Source organism: Eumetopias jubatus, unplaced genomic scaffold (assembly GCF_037043125.1).
Source record: "Eumetopias jubatus isolate StellerSeaLion01/CBP00866 unplaced genomic scaffold, mEumJub1_p1.0 scaffold_7, whole genome shotgun sequence".
Lineage (NCBI taxonomy): Eukaryota > Metazoa > Chordata > Mammalia > Carnivora > Otariidae > Eumetopias > Eumetopias jubatus.
Genome location: NW_028274813.1, coordinates 28,249,694 through 28,263,113, shown reverse-complemented (window position 1 = coordinate 28,263,113; position 13,420 = coordinate 28,249,694). Strand labels below are relative to the sequence as shown.

The window sequence follows — 13,420 nt, the reverse complement described above, 5'->3', positions numbered from 1 at the left end:
ATTCATACACTATAATTTTCTGTCAATATTCCTCTTTTTATATATTACACACATTATTTATACTCTTATCTTAACAGTAATACAAACTGAGGGCGCCTGGGTGGCTCAGTTGGTTAAGCGACTGCCTTCGGCTCAGGTCATGATCCCAGAGTCCCAGGATCGAGTCCCACATCAGACTCCCTGCTCAATGGGGAGTCTGCTTCTCCCTCTGACCCTCTCCCCTCTCATGCTCTCTCTCACTCTCTCTCAAATAAATAAAATCTTTTTTAAAAATAAAAATAAATAAGTAATACAAACTGTGGCACATTACATTCTCCAAAGATGGCCCAATGGCAGATTCCATCCCATGTGCTCTTCTTCTAATGAGATGCTGATACTCCTCCCTTCAAGTGGTGTGGTCTATGTCTACCCCACCTCTGAACCTAGGTGGACCTTTAGGACTACCTCAACCAACAGAAAAAAACAGAGTACCACTATGTGACTTCCGAAACCAAATCAAGTATGCCATGCAACTTCACCTTGCTCTCTTGGGATGCTCTTTCTTAGAACCTAGCCACCATGCTGTGAGGAAGCCAAGCAGCCAAAAGGAGAGGTCATGTGTAGGTGTTGTGGCTAACAGCCCAGGCTTCAGTCCCTACCAAAAGCTAGCATTAACCACCAGACACATACATGCGTGCCAAGCCTTCAAATGATTCCAGCGCCCAGCCATCAAGCTGCCCCCACCCTTCCAGCTACTTCATCTCAGGCCACATATTAACAGAGACAAGCTGTCCCCACTAAGCAGGTCTTATCCAAATTACAGATACATGAGCAAAATAAATGACTGGTATGTTTTAAACCACTAAGTTAGGGGTGGTTTGTTATGTAACAACAGATAACACAAGCTCATAAATACAATTTGGAAAAATACACAAAAAGAGAAAAAAGAAAACTTTTAATTACCCTAAGTTTCATCACTGTTAACATTTTGACACATATTTTACCATCAAGAAAATATTTTGCCCTACTCAAGATTCCAAATGCCTTGTTTTTACCAGGATAAAAGGCTATATTTTTAAAGGCAGCCAACTGCTTTCATCTAACAAGAAATAGGAAGGAAAAACATTAGCATTCATTCTACTTATCTTCACTATCTCTTTCACATACCTGTCCTTAGTGAGGGGGTCTGAGGATGGCTGGTACACCAATATTCCAATCTATGGATGTGAATCAAGATCTTGGGTCGCAACAGCAGCTACACTGGACCTCCTCCCTGGAAGAAGTTGCTAAAGCTCCAAATCTGAAATTTTTAAGGAAAGAAAATGCTAAATATAAAACATTTTTTTTTTAAGATTTTATTTATCTCAGAGAGACAGAAAGTGTGTGCAAGAGAGTGAGCACGAGCAGGGGGAGGGGCAGAAGGAGAGAGAGAAGCAGTTCGATCCCAGGACCCCAAGATCATGGCCTGAGCTGAAGTCAGCCACTTAAGACTGAGCCACCCAGGCACCCCCCAACCCTTCCTTTCAATCATTTATAATTCCATCTTTGCGACTGAATGGGGGCTGGTAGAATGGGTTAAGATTACATGTAAGTAATGCACAGGTTTTACTGAAAGTGGAGTTAGGTAATGTGGATTCAAGTCCCAGCTCTACTTCTTACTAGATATATGATCTTACTTAAGGAACAAATTCTCTGGGCCTAAGTGTCACCATGTGATGAAGACTAAGGTGACTGGATCAAAATTTTGGGCTGGTAGTCAGAAGACCTGGGTTCCAAACTCACTTATTCTGCCTTGCTGTAAGAACTTTGATACTTCTCTGAGGTCAGATACATCATCTCTAAAAGAAAAGGGTTGCATTAGATAATGGTTCCTGAAATATAATCTTTAAATACATGCCAGCCATGACCAAAAATGGGTGTAAAGTTACCAATTGTGCTTACTCTGAGACTGTCCTTCCTACTTTTTCTGGTATTAAAATGGCTTCTTTTATGAGACAATGTGATAGACAGTACTAGTTGTTTTATAAATAATCAAAATCAAAAGCTGTAGCCCTATGTAAGCAATATAGAATTCTTTTTAGAAATTCTAGTGCCTCTATGATTTCCATGAGCTCTAAAATCCCCTCTGTTTCTAACATTCTATGTATCCATTCGCTACTCAACTAGTATTTTTTGGGTACCTAACATGTGACAGGCACTCTACTAGTTACTAGGGGAGCCCAAAAATAAATAAGATTAGTCCCTGCTCTAAAAATTCTCCCAATCTAATAGGAAAGCAAATACATAAACCCCAAAGACAATATAACAAGTTAAGTTTTCTAATAGAGGCTTTGCACCTTATAAGAGGTAAAACAGTGGAATGAATTTCTAAATTAAGTAGGAGTTTATTTTTCTTTTTTTTTTAAGATTTTTTTTTTTTAAGTAATCTCTATACCCAACATGGAGCTTAAACAACCCGGAGATCAAGAGTTGCACGCTCCACCGACTGAGCCAGTCAGGCGCCTCAAATTAAGTAGGATTTTAAAGTGAGTTTTATAGTTGTATAAGGAATTACTTAACCTCTTTAAATTTCAATTTCCTGATTTGCAAAAAATAGGAATGATTACAGATAAGAGTTGCAGTAAATAGATAAGATATTAAAAACAAAGGCCAATCCACCCAAAGTTTGGCTTATAGACTTTCCAGAAGACAAATTAAAAATTTAACATGTAGGGATGCCTGGCTGGCTCAGTTGGTTAGGCATCCGCCTTAGGCTCGAGTCATGATCCCAGGGTCCTGGGATCTAGTTCCACTTCGGGCTCCTTGCTCCGCAGGAAGCCTGCTTCTCCTCTGCCTCTCCCCCTGCTTGTGCTCTCCTTCTCTGTCTCTGACAAATAAATAAATATTTTTTTAAAAATGATCATGTATTAATGATCCAGCACAAAAGGGATCATTTACAACACTGACTTATACTCAGGGGTATCTTTCTCCATTAACCTCTGAACAACTGAAGGGGTACAACCAAGTTTGCTCCATTTATATTCCTAGCACCTAGTGCAATTCCTTATAAATAGCAGGTATTAATAGTTTATTAGAAAAAAAGACTGAATGAATGGCTTCTTTTTGTATGAATTAAAGTTATAATAGCTGAAAGTAAAAATTCTTAAGTTTTCATTCAAAACTAATTTTAAGTATATATTTTAAGTACCCAAACTGTCATAATGGAACCTGAATATGCAGGCCTGTTTTAAAAATAGGGGCGCCTGGGTGGTTCAGATGGTTGAGCATCTGCCTTCGGCTCAGGTCATGATCTCCAGGCCCTAGGATCGAGCCCTGCAGCAGACTCCCAGCTTCTCCTTCACCCTCTGCCTCTCCCCCTGTTCATGCTCTCTGTATCTGTCTCAGATGAATAAAAAAATCTTCTAAAAAAATAAAATAAATAAAAAGCAAAATAAATTCACCAGACAATGCAGTAGTGGTGTTCCTGAATAAGAGCAGAAGCAGCTAACATTAATTAAGCACTTTCTATGTGCCAAAAACTATTCTAAGAACTTTCATGGATTTCCAGGATTTCTCACTTAATCCTGACAAGAACCCTTATGAAATGAACTATTTATATGATTTTTTTTAAAGATTTTAATTATTTATTTGACAGAGAGAGACACAGCGAGAGAGGGAACACAAGCAGGGGGAGAGGGAGAGGGAGAAGCAGGCTTCCCGCCGAGCAGGGAGCCTGATGGGGGGCTCGATCCCAGGACCCTGGGATCATGACCTGAGCCGAAGACAGACGCTTAACAACTGAGCTACCCAGGCGCCCCGATATGATCATTTTATAATAAAGAAAGCTGGACACAGAAAAGTCAAGTTACTTCCAGTATCATGAAACTACTAAGAGGTAGGGTTAGGATTTTTAAAAAAAGAGAAAAGAAAAAATACAGCTGCATGACTCCAGAGCCCCCCTTTTTAACTTTTATTTAACTAAATAACTTTATTTAAAAAAAAAAAAAAGGGATGCATGGGTGGCTCACTCGGTTAGGTGTCTGCCTTCGGCTCAGGTCATGATCCCAGGGTCCTGGGATAGAGTCCCACCTCGGGCTCCCTGCTCCATGGGGAGCCGGCTTCTCCCTCTGCCTGCCGCTCCCCCTGCTTGTGCTCTCTCTCTGATAAATTAAAAAAAAGATTTTACCAGAACTAGGAGTATTTGCTTCTAATGATTTTTTTTTAACAGAACAAGAAGTCCTTTAATATGTGCACTAAACACAAATACACGATACATTCCCTCCCCTTGAAGGCCCTACACACCAATGTGGTGGTATTATTAATAAGTGGTAACATGAATAAGTAATATCCTAATTTTATTTATTTTTATTTTTAAAATATTTTATTTATTTATTTGAGAGAGAGAGACAGAGATAGCAAGCTACAGGTAGGGAGGAGAGGGAGAAGCAGGCTCCCTACTGAGCAGGAAGCCCGAGGCAGAGCTCGATCCCAGGACTCTGAGATCATGACCTAAGCCAAAGGCAGACGCTTAACCAAATGAGCCATCCAGGTGTCCCAAATTTTAAATTTCTAAAAACACAAATGGAAACACTAGCACTGTGAATTCACAACACTAAAAATGGCTGCTGGTTCCAAGATTTGGTTTGCCAAATTTTTCCCTACGGATAAATGTCCAATACCCACTGAACATTTTATACCACTCTAAGATTAAGAGTCTTCTGCTAATTCTATGAAGAAAAATGAACTCCCAGTTTAGTTTATGTTCCAAGTAGCTGTCCCCAGAGGAACAGATCGGAGAAGGGCAACTTAAGCACAACATTTAAGCTTTATTCAGACCTGGAAAACAAAGAAATTTGACATACTTTCCACATAGAATATGCCTATGGAAAAAAACTATATTATCTATTTTAAAAAAGTATTTATTTTTACATTTTTTTAAACTACAATAACTATGCCACTTAGAGTAAGCATAAAAAGGGGAGGAAATCTTTCCAATTACAAATTAATTCCTCCCAGTCAAAACTTAACTCATAAATTCTGTTTATCCGACTAGATATTTACTTTCATCATACCTGAAGATCTTCAACTCTTTCACTTCCTAGTATCTTTTCAAACATTTTAGACCCACCCACCATCCAATCTCAATTCTGAATGCCATTCAAAAAATAGGTGATTACCTCCTTGATACCCCCTCTTAATATGTGACCATTAACAGCTATTATAATTTCATTTCACCAAAGCCAAGTGTGGTGTGCTACTCACAACTCCAAGTCTGTGTTCCATAGCTCCAAAACATTCTTCTCAAAATGGTAGCACACTATTCTTTTCTCTTAATTATATACAAATTCCTTGCTACTCAAAATGTGTTTCACAGGGGTGCCTGGGTGGCTCAGTCGTTAAGCGTCTGCCTTCGGCTCAGGTCCTGATTCCAGGTGCTGGGATCGAGCCCCTCCCTGCTCGGCGGGAAGCCTGCTTCTCCCTCTTCCACCCCCCCCCCGCTTGTATTCCCTCTCTCGCTGTGTCTCTTTCTGTCAAATAAATAAATAAAATCTTTAAAAAATGTGTTTCACAGACTGGAAGCATCATCTCAGGTCCTACCTTAGATCTACTGAACAGAATCTACATTTTAACAAGAACTTTAGTTGATTCATACACAGAAAATTTTGAGAGTCACTGCCCTAATTCACTCATTCAGGGTCCCTTTCCTCCTGCTTCACAGTTTCTGAATTACAATTTGGGATATAAGGAATCAGATCCTTTTACTTTTGAGCATATTAAGACCTACCAAAATGAAGTGAGGAATCTTTAAATAAGATTAGTTTCTTGGGGCGCCCAGGTGGCTCAGTCGTTAAGTATCTGCCTTCGGCTCAGATCGTGGTCCCAGGGTCCTGGGATCGACCCCACATCGGGCTCCCTGCTAAGCAGGAAGCCTGCTTCTCCCTCTCCCACTCCTCCTGCTTGTTCCCTCTCTCACTGTCTCTCTCTCTGTCAAATAAATAAAATCTTAAGAAAAAAAAAGATTACAGTTTCTTCACAACCTTCTTTTCATAAAAGATTGTAAGTTCTATGAAGCCAGAGATTTCAATATATTCTCAAGACCAAAACAGTGCCAGGTGAATATTTGTAGAAGAAACAGAATAGATACCAGATGATTCCTAAAGTCCTCTGACTTTTAAATCTTTGGCTCTTCCATTTGCTAAATTCTAGTATTTAGTATCCATTCTAATATCTAGTATCCATTTTCTAAATTCATTATCCATCCAAATTCTAGTATCTAGTATCCATTTTCTAAATTCAGTAAGCAAAATTCTATCTAAGGAAGGGAAGTTAAAATATGAGATCTAAATGTACAAAATAAAAAATATGCCACTTTAAATGACTTGGTCAAGGTCACTAGGCAGGTTCACTATTAAGTTCATAAGGCCCAAAAACATTTTTCATATCATTATATTATTTTTTTAAAGTTTTAATTTACTTATTCATTTTAAGTAATATTCCACACCCAATGTGGGGCTCAAACTCATGACCCTGAGATCAAAAGTCACATGCTCTTTCGACTGAGCCAACCAGGTGCCCCAAAAATCATATTATTATTACTGTATTTTATTATTATATTTTAGGTCAAATGACAATACTTCCTCTATTTATACACTATCATCCAAGTAGCTAGCAAATGCAAATGTCCAGAAAAGTTGTACACTCAGAGCTTAAGGAAGTCTAAAATGTACACAATTGCTGGAAAGAATCTGTACATAAAAACTGAAGATTACATGGTATGATTAGTTTCTTCAAAGCCAGAAGAAATAAGTGCTTCCAAACTTTATTGCGCCTATGTTGAAATAAAGGAAAGAAATGAAAGGGAAAGAAAAGAATAAAAGTACAGAAAAGACAAAAAAAAAATTAGGGACCAGACATGGCAACAAGATAGAGAAAAGAACAGAAGTTAATAGTAATCAAAAGTCTCAAAGAATGTGATTTAGGGACTTAGAAAAGGCAAAAGCGGCTACAAAAGCAAAGAGCGGAATACCAACTGAAGCAGCATCCATTTCAGAAACTTCCAAAGATGACACAATGCAAGAAATTTTGAGGGGCACCTCAAACTGGTGCAGCCACTCTGGAAAACAGTATGGCAGTTCCTCAAAAAATTAAAAATAGAACTACCCTACTATACAGCAATCCCACTAGTGGGTATTTACCCAAAGAATACAAGAACACTAATACAAAGGGATATATGTACCCCTATGTTTATGTTTATAGCAGCATTATTTACCACAGCCAAGATATGAAAGCAACCCAAGTGTCCATCGATTGATGAATGGATAAAAAAAGACACACACACACACACAGAGTATTATTCAGCCACAGAAAAGAATGAAATCTTGCCATTTGCAACAACATGGATGGAGCTAGAGAGTATAATGCTAAGCGAAGTAAGTCAGAGAAAAACAAATACCATATGATTTCACTCATATCTGGAATCTAAGAAACAATACAAAAGAGCAAAGGGGGAAGAAAGAGAGGGGGCAAACCAAGAAACAGTCTTAATTATAGAGAACAAAGTGATGGCTTCCAGAGGGGAAGGAAGAGGGGGGATGGGTTAAATAGGGGATGAGGATTAAGGAGTGCACTTGTCTTTTTTTTTTTTTAAGATTTTATTTATTTGACAGATATTTGACAGACATAGCGACAGAGGGAGCACAAGCAGGGGGGAGTGGGAGAGGGAGAAGCAGGCTTCCCACTGAGCAGGGTCCCAGGACCCTGGGACCATGACCTGAGCTGAAGGCAGATGCTTAACGACTAAGCCACCCAGGTGCCCCTGGAGTGGGTTACACATATTGAGGAGCACAGGGTGATGTATGGAACTGTTGAATCACTATACTGTACACCTGAAACTAATATAACACTGTATGTTAACTGGAATTAAAATAAAAACCTATATAAAAAAATAGTACCAGATGTAAACGTAAATATTCTTCCTCTGAGGTTCAAATCATAGCTCAGTAAATTACAGTTTGCATACATATTTTAAATAGGCACCAAGTCAGAATTAAAACATGTAGCTTCTGTGTTTTTTACTAATTACTTAAGATGAAAGTCAAATTCCTATGTAAATTAACTCTCATACTCTTCAACAAAACAATTCAAGCTAACTAGAATACAGCAAAGTAAAGAACCCAAATAAGAGGAAATATCTCAAATATCTGAATATGGACATCAGAAAGTCACCAGAAAACTGAAGAATAAACTACTGAGATCTGAGCCTTTGAGAATATACAGTTTATAGTCAAAATAAGTAAAAGGAGGAGCCAAGTCTGATATCAAAGTAAACATCAAAAATAGAAAGCTCCAACCAATCCTACCTTGTCCCTCACATCCTCTGAGAATGGTCTGACTCTGGCATAACTCAAATCTGGTTAGGGCATACCTAGGGAATTCATTCCATAAAGGAACGGCAGGTACTTAAGGGCTGAACCCAAATTTAGTCCTAGCTGAATCTTTATTGTGCTCAAGAACCAGGTGTTTCCAGGTGTGGGAGCAGTGTTCTATTTAGCAGGTGCACTCTCACCTCATGAGATGCTGCCCTCTGGCACACTCTGTAAGCAAAGGGAAGTCAGGTCAACACACTGCTCTCCACAAGAAACCAAGACAACTATTTTAAACTGTGAAAACATTTAGGTCACAATTAGCACTCAGAAAGAGAGAAATAAAATGGAAAAGATGAGTGCATCACATATATTAAGGATGAATACTGATCTACTGATCCTCATTTTTCTTTCAGCTCTATGCATGTATGGAGGGGTCACCATCAAAAATGTTTAAAATCTGGGGCACCTGGGTGGCTCAGTCAGTTAGGCAACCACCTTTGGCTTGGGTCATGATCCCAGGGTCCTGGGATCAAGCCCTGCATGGGGCTCCCTGCTCAGTGGGGAGTCTGCTTGTCCCTCCCCCCTGCTCGTGCTTTGTCTCTCTCTCTCTCTAATAAATAAATAATATCTTGGGGTGCCTGGGTGGCTCAGATGGTTGGGTATCTGCCTTTGGCTCAGGTCATGATCCCAGCATCTTGGGATCAAGCTCCACGTCAGGCTCCTGGCTCAGGGGGGAGCCTGCTTCTCCCTCTCCCTCTGCTTCTCCCCCTGCTCATGCTCTCTCTCTCTATCTCTGTGTCTCAAGTGAATAAATAAAATCTTTAGATAGATGATAGATAGATAGATAGATAGACAGACAGACAGATAGATAGATAGAAAGAATCTTTTAAAAAATGTTTAAAGGGGTGCCTGGGTGGCTCAGTCGGTTAAGCATCTGCCTTTGGTTCACGTCCTGATCTCAAGGGTTTTGGTATCGAGCCCCACATCAGGCTCCCTCCTCAATGGGGAGCCTGCTTCTCCCTCTCTCTCTGCCCTTCCCTCCCCGGCTCATGCTCTCTCTCTCTTGCTCTCTCGCTCTCTCAAATAAATAAAATCTTTAAAAAAATAAAAATTAAAAATTAAAAAATGTTTAAAACTCACTGTTGTAATGTTTGTACATGTGCACCTGAAGATAAGCAAGAATGTTTGTAATACCAACAAAATGGAAAAAAAAAATGTCCATCTTTAGGAGAAAAGACAAATTGTGGTACAGTCATACCACTAATATATACCTGAGAAAATAAATAATGGTTACACATATTGACGTGGGTGAATCTTAAAAACATAATATTGATTAGCCAAAGCAAATAAGTATATGTAGCAAAACAAAACAAGAATATATGTGTACTATGATTCCATTTTTATAGCTAAAAAATAAGCAATACTAAATAATAAATTTTTGAAATACATACAAAAGTGGTAAACTTAAAGGAAGGAAACAATAAATAAACAAAACAAAACAAAAATTCTGAATAGTTTTATCCCTGGTGGAGAGACAGGTGAATGGAAATCAAGGAAAAACATACCAACAATATTGGTAATGTTCTATTCCTTAACCTGGGTGATGAGTGCACAGGTATTGGTTTTATTATATGCTTCATTACTTACATACACAGCACCATATTCTTGTCTGTGTATCAAATATTTCATAATGGGAAGGGAAAACAGATAAAGGAAAGAGGATAGACATCTATAACACAGGTCAACATCAATGTCCTATTTCTCCCTTGAAAGGCAATGTAGATTTCTATTAAATACAGGCTTCATCCAGAAACTCCTCTAAAACAAAAGATTTTTGTTTAAAAAGCACAAACTGGGGCACCTGGGTGGCTCAGTCAGTGGAGTGTCTGACTCTCAGCTTAGGTCATGATCTCAGGGTCATGAGACTGAACAATCGAACACGCCCCACCCGGGCTCCGGACTCAGCTCGGCTCTGTGCTCAGACTCAGCTCCATGCTCAGCCTCAGCTTGGAGTCAGCTTGGGATTCTCTCCTTCTGCCTCCCTGCCCCTCCCCCTACTCACGAGGCATGTACTCTCCCCATAAATAAATAAAATCTTTAAAAAAAAAAAAGCACAAACCTGAAATGAGATGCAAGTAGGTAATTTATCTATCCTTAGTTCTCAAAACTTAAGATAATGCCTAATCTAATATAAAAGAAAGAAAAGTAATTTAAAGAGAAACTTAAGATAATGCCTAATCTAATATAAAAGAAAGAAAAGTAATTTAAAATAATACATTGTAATATTTAAATGCTCAGGTTTCCAGCATTCATATTATTAAGGAAATTGACACTTGCATGCATATACAGAAATGCCATGCATATGACATCTACAAATGTAGACTGACACAAATGAATTGTATTAGAAAATCAGATGCCAAAAGGGTCAGTGCCATTGGTAATATGATTTTCCAAAATAGTTAACAACTCTTGTTAAAGTTCTGAAGAAAACAAAGCATAATCTGCCCTCAGTTTACTAAGTAGTTGCATTCCTGAAAAATTTAGTGTCTATTAAAACCATGCAAAAAACTACTGTATTTAAATGTATAGCAGAATTAGCATCAGATAAGTACAAACAGGTTTTTCACCTACAAGAGCTGGGAAAATGTTCAAAAATCATGCAGAACTGTCTCAGACGTTGTGGACTATATGGCATTCCTGGCTTCTGCTCATTGAATGCCAATGCTGCACCCACCCCACCCTAATCACTGTGGCAACCAAAAGTTCACCTTCAAAGATTCAAAGAGTCATAGCAGTCCTGACCCCATTGAGAGCCAGTGACTTCTAGAAAGGGTAAGTCCCAGTGTGGTTTCACCATAAAGCTAAAGGAAATGATAAGGCCTACCCAATTTCTAACTTTGGCAAAGAGTGGAGCCTGGCTGGTTCAGTTCTCAGGGTCGTGAGTTTGGGCCCCACGTAGGGTATAGAAATTACTTAAATAAATAAAACTTAAAAAAAAGAAGTCCTCATTCAGTGAAGAAATTTATTACTAGAGAAAGTATAAAGGCAGATTAAAACCCAAAATCCTCACCCTAAATGAAAGTGATACATCAAACCAAAGTCTGGCAATTTTTACACCCATCTAAAAGCAATCTTTGAGGACAGTGTTATTTTGCAAAATACAACAAATGTCCCAATTGAAAAACTCAAAAAGTTGAGTTAACACTCAAAAAGTATGTTATAGTTTACAAAGCATTAATTTTAATCTTTATAACAATTCTATAAGAGAGATATCATTTTTTTTATATTATTTGTAAGGAGAACAATCTCAAAAAAGGTCAAAGTCACAGAGCTGGTAAACTGACAGATAGGACTTCAAGCCCTCCGATTTCAAATACTGTGTTCTTTCCATCAAACTATACTGCTTCACAAAGATTCAATATGGCAATACTGATAAAAAGAAACTCATCAGGGGCGTCTGGGTGGCTCAGTCGGCTAAGCAGCTGCCTTCAGCTGAGGTCATGATCCCAGGGCCCTGCAATTGAGCCCCGCATCAGGCTCCCTGCTCAGTGGGGAGCCTGCTTCTCCCTCTGCCTCTACCACTCCCCCTTCTTGTGTTCTCTCTCTTGCTCACTCTCTCCCTCTCAAATATTTAAAAAAACAAAAACAAAAAACTCATCAGTCAATACAAGAGAAGTGTTAATGGCAAAAGATCAATATAAAGCCTCTTGATCTATTTTGATACATCAGACAGTTGTACTACCTATAGTAGTTATTTCTCAATATGAGAATTCTTTAAAGATTTTTTTAAGTAACCTCTGCACCCAACGTGGGGCTCAAACTTACAATCCCAAGATCAAGAGTTGCATGCTCTATAGACTGAGCCAGCCAGGCGCCCCAGAAGAAAGGTAAAATTTTAGCAATTACCATGACGTATAGTATCTAATTACTTTCTAATATCAAAAAGATTCTGGATCATAATTTTAATCAATCTTCTACTTAATCAAACATTCCAGAATCTCACTATAGATTCTGACAGTTAAAAAATTAACAAAGTCTTTTTTCAAAAACCTTTCCATTTGGGGGTGTCTAGGTGACTCAGTAGGTTAGGTGACCAACTCTTGATTTCAGCTCAGGTTATGATCTCAGGGTCCCGGGATCCAGTCCTACATCTGACTCCGCACTCAGCGGGAAGTCGGCTTGAGGATTCTCTCTCCCTCTCCCTCTGCCCCTCCCCACACTATGCGCTTGCACTCTCTCAAGTAAATTTATCTTTAAAACAAAACAAAACAAAAAAAACCTTTCCATTTGGGGAGAAATGCATAACCATTAAAAACTTCATAAAAATCTCAGCTTAACCAACATGTCTCTAACGTAGTCCCCAGATTAGTCCTCTCAGAAAAAGTTCTCTACCTACCTGAGAAAAAAATAAAAATAAAAAAAATAAAGTTCATTTGAGAATGACAACATGAAGGGATGGCATACTGAACTAGCTCTCATTCATGACTGGTAGATGAACTTTAAAACTCTAAATGGTAAAAAGCAAACAAAAACTCTAAATGGTGGTGTGCTATGCTTCTTAATACACTTCCATAGTTCCAAACATCCATATGCACACAACAGTTTATAAGACAAGACAAAAATAAAAGCAAAGGCATACTCACGGCTTGATGTAAGAGGAAAAGGAAGTAGTATGTCTTATTATTTCAGCTGAAGAAATACGGAAGTAAGATCACTTATCAGCAAGCACAATCTTCTTAGACACATCTCCAAAGGACAGAATAATATACATTTACAGAAATTTCAAATACTGATTGACAAGTGTTTTAGGGTTATTATGTATTATATATATTATAGATAGATATCTATGTCTATATATATAGATAATACCTGTCTAAACAGAAACCAACAAGGAATTACAGGACTCACTTGAAAATATAACAGCTGACATATATAAAGCACTTACTATATGCTAGGCATTGTTCATAGAATTCAGATACAAGTGTGTATATAACCTCATTTCACCAGCACAAAAAAACAAGAGGTAAAGGCTATAATTCCAATTTTAAAGATGAGAAACTGTAACTTTGAAAGATTAAAAAGGCTTCTAGGTGGTG

General features: G+C 38.3%; 1 protein-coding gene across 13 annotated transcripts in view; it reads right to left on the bottom strand.

Moving 5' to 3' along the window:
- NUMB (NUMB endocytic adaptor protein) overlaps nt 1-13,420 on the bottom strand; it is a 173,491-nt gene that overhangs the window by 135,738 nt on the left and 24,333 nt on the right. For 10 of the 13 annotated variants that reach the window (XM_088024524.1, XM_088024529.1, XM_088024528.1 and 7 more), the window contains one exon: nt 1,147-1,279. The exons of 2 other annotated variants lie outside the window; for them this stretch is intronic. The gene's annotated coding sequence lies outside the window, so the exon portion shown is untranslated. Of the gene's footprint in view, nt 1-1,146; nt 1,280-12,967; nt 13,053-13,420 lie in introns of those variants that run through there. One more of the 13 variants, XM_088024525.1, reaches the window with a different exon arrangement.